This window comes from Prionailurus bengalensis, chromosome C2, assembly GCF_016509475.1.
Source record: "Prionailurus bengalensis isolate Pbe53 chromosome C2, Fcat_Pben_1.1_paternal_pri, whole genome shotgun sequence".
Lineage (NCBI taxonomy): Eukaryota > Metazoa > Chordata > Mammalia > Carnivora > Felidae > Prionailurus > Prionailurus bengalensis.
Window position 1 is genome coordinate 87,480,157 of NC_057350.1, and position 2,884 is coordinate 87,483,040.

Consider the following 2,884-nt stretch of genomic DNA (forward strand, 5'->3'; position numbering starts at 1 on the left):
CCATCATTCTCATCATGGTTCCCATACATGATTGTGTTCTTTTACCTCTAGCTGCAGGACTTTTTTCCTTATCTTTGATTTTCAGCAGTTTAACAATTAGGTACCTAGTGTGGCTTCCTTTGTCTTTATCCTATTTGGATTCACTGAATTTCCTGGATCCCTGGGTTGATATGTAGGGGAAAAAATGTGGGGCCATTCTTTCTTAAAATATATTTTTTCCCATTCTCCATATCTTTTCCCACTGAGGCTCCTTTTACAATGTGTTAGATCACTTGATATTGTCCCATGAGTTACTAGGTCTCTGTACATCTTTGATAATCTTTTTTCTTAATCTGCTTTGGTTTGCAAAATTTCTATTATGTTATGCTTTGTTAGGATGAGTTTATTTGGGTTTAACCCCTAGTCCTACTGCATGGCACTTACTCTAGAGTGTGTTTTTCTTCTAACGTGCACCCTAATGGATTTCCACTGGATATTTGAGGTAGGCAGTAAGTTTTCTCCAATTTAAATGGGGTGACCTCCACCTCCTAGTATTCTGTGACCTCTCTTACATCAGTTGCTTCTCAACCCCTTGCATAAGTTCTGATGTGTTGCTCCCTTTTGTCTTACCTTGAGGAGTCAAGACCAGACCTTATTTAAAAACATGAGCAAAACCCACATGTACACCCAAACCCAGCTTTCTGTTTCCAGTCTCTGCTACACAAATTCCAACCATTTCTGCAACCCTAAACTATGATCACTGTCTCATAAGAGGCAGATGTCTAGTTTCTGTCTGGGTTCATTCAGAAAAATGCCTCAGGGCAGAAAGTTGGGGTTAACATAGAGCTCATCACATGTGTTTCCCTTCTTTCAAGGATTATAGTCTTGCACTGCCTGTTTATCTATGCCTGGAAACAGTTACCTCATTTATTTTGTCCAGTTTTATGGTTGTATATATATATGTCAGGGCAAGTACAAAACCAATATCTTAGTCATGGCTAGATGTGAAAGTCTATTGCATCTTGGCCTTTTGGCCAAGACTAAGTGTAGTATCTGTTCTTATCAGTTCAGCCAACTTTGAAACAATAAATAAATAAATGAATTTTGGCAAAATCAGGAAATTTTTTTAAAAGTATGCTTTGCTAATTATCTCCATCCTCGGGGCAACCTCTTACACAAACTCATCCACCTGTCATGTGTCCCTTTTACTAGAAAAATGCTTTAGATCAAATCCTTATTAACATATTAGTATATTTGCATTTTGAAAACATCCTTTGAAGTAAAGCCTGAATACAAAAATAATACAGAAAATCAATGAAGCCAAAGTAGGTTCTTTGAAATGATAATCAACAAAATTGACAAACTTAAACTACATTGACTAAGAAAAAAAATCTACCTGATCTAGCCTAATGATGAGCTCTTCCATTAGTAATTAATGATCTTTGCTTTGTTCATGTCATCTGCTTTAGAACCTGAATTCTTTCAAAGAAATGCTCCTCCTGTTTCTATAAAAATAGTACTGCTAAAATATATTACATAACACTAATATCTGGAAGTCTCTTCATGGTAAATAAATGTGAAATATCATTTTTGATATTGAAAAAAAGTAGAAAAGTTAGAAAATAAAAAAAATATTTAAAATTTCATGCATCTCCACTAGCTAATAAAAAATTAATGGACAAAGAATGATCCTTTTGATCCTCAAATTGCCCCCTCTCATTTTTGCCGTAAACTTTGCATATGGCAAGCTCATTACTGATATTAAATATATATGTACCACCTTGACACTACATTTAATCAAATACATACTTACTGCCTTGATACTACACTTATAGCACAAAAGAACAAGTCTATGCAGCTAACAGTCTTACTAATCTCATCATTTTTTCTTCAGATCATGGAATTTTCTTTTTTTGCATAATTCTCCATGTTCTTTTCTCCTTATTACTGTTCATAACCAACAGAGAGGATGGACAAGAGTGGCTACAAATTAAACAATGTTTATATTTCATAAGAAAATTGTCACCATGGATACCATATGTTATGATGCCTCCTCAGTTTGCATCCATGTACTATATTCAAACATCAGGAGAGAGATTGAGGAATCAGAAGATCTTGCTTGTAGTTCTCTACCTTTTACTAACAAGCTGTAAGACCACTGGTAATTTCATTTAATATCTTTGGTGCCTTGGTTTCACAATCTGTAAAATGATGAGGTTAGACTAAAGAATTTTAGTATGTAATAATTACTAAGCACTTTGTATGTACGTGTTATTATGCCAGGAATTTTATGTATTTAATGTTATTTAATCTTCACAGTAATATGTCTATGAGACTATTTTTCAATGTTCTCCAGAGAAAAAGAACCAATGGGACATATTTAGATATACAAGAGGAGATTTAGTATGAGAATTTGCTCTTGTGGTTATGGAGGCCAATAAGTCCCATGATAAACTGTCTGCAAGCTGGGAAACTAGGAAAGCTGATGGTGTAATTCAGTACAATGCAAGAGTCCTGAGAATCAGGAGGAGAGGTGGCTGCTAGTATAAGTCCCAGAGTCCAAAGGCCCAAGAACCAGGATTTCCACTGTTGGAGGGCAGAAGAATATGGACATCCCAAATCAATAAAAGACAGAGTGAATTAGCCCTTCTTACTCCTTTTTGTTCTATTTAGGCCTCCAGTGGATTGGATAACTCGCACCTGCATTGGAGAGAACAATCTGCTTTACTCAGTCTACTGTTTCAAACGCTAATCTCATCTTGGACATACCCTCACAGATCTACTTCTTAAGTTATCACCAGCTATCTGTGTATCCCTTAGTCTACTCAAGTCACACATAAAGTTAACTATGACGTAGGCAGATATTATTATTATTATCCCATTACATCCTTGAAAACTTGAGGTT

The 2,884-nt window shown here is 35.4% G+C and overlaps 1 pseudogene; it reads left to right on the forward strand.

The window, feature by feature from the left end:
• The first annotated feature begins 993 nt into the window (after positions 1-993).
• Positions 994-1,151, forward strand: LOC122492550 (annotated as a pseudogene).
• Positions 1,152-2,884: the final 1,733 nt, after the last annotated feature.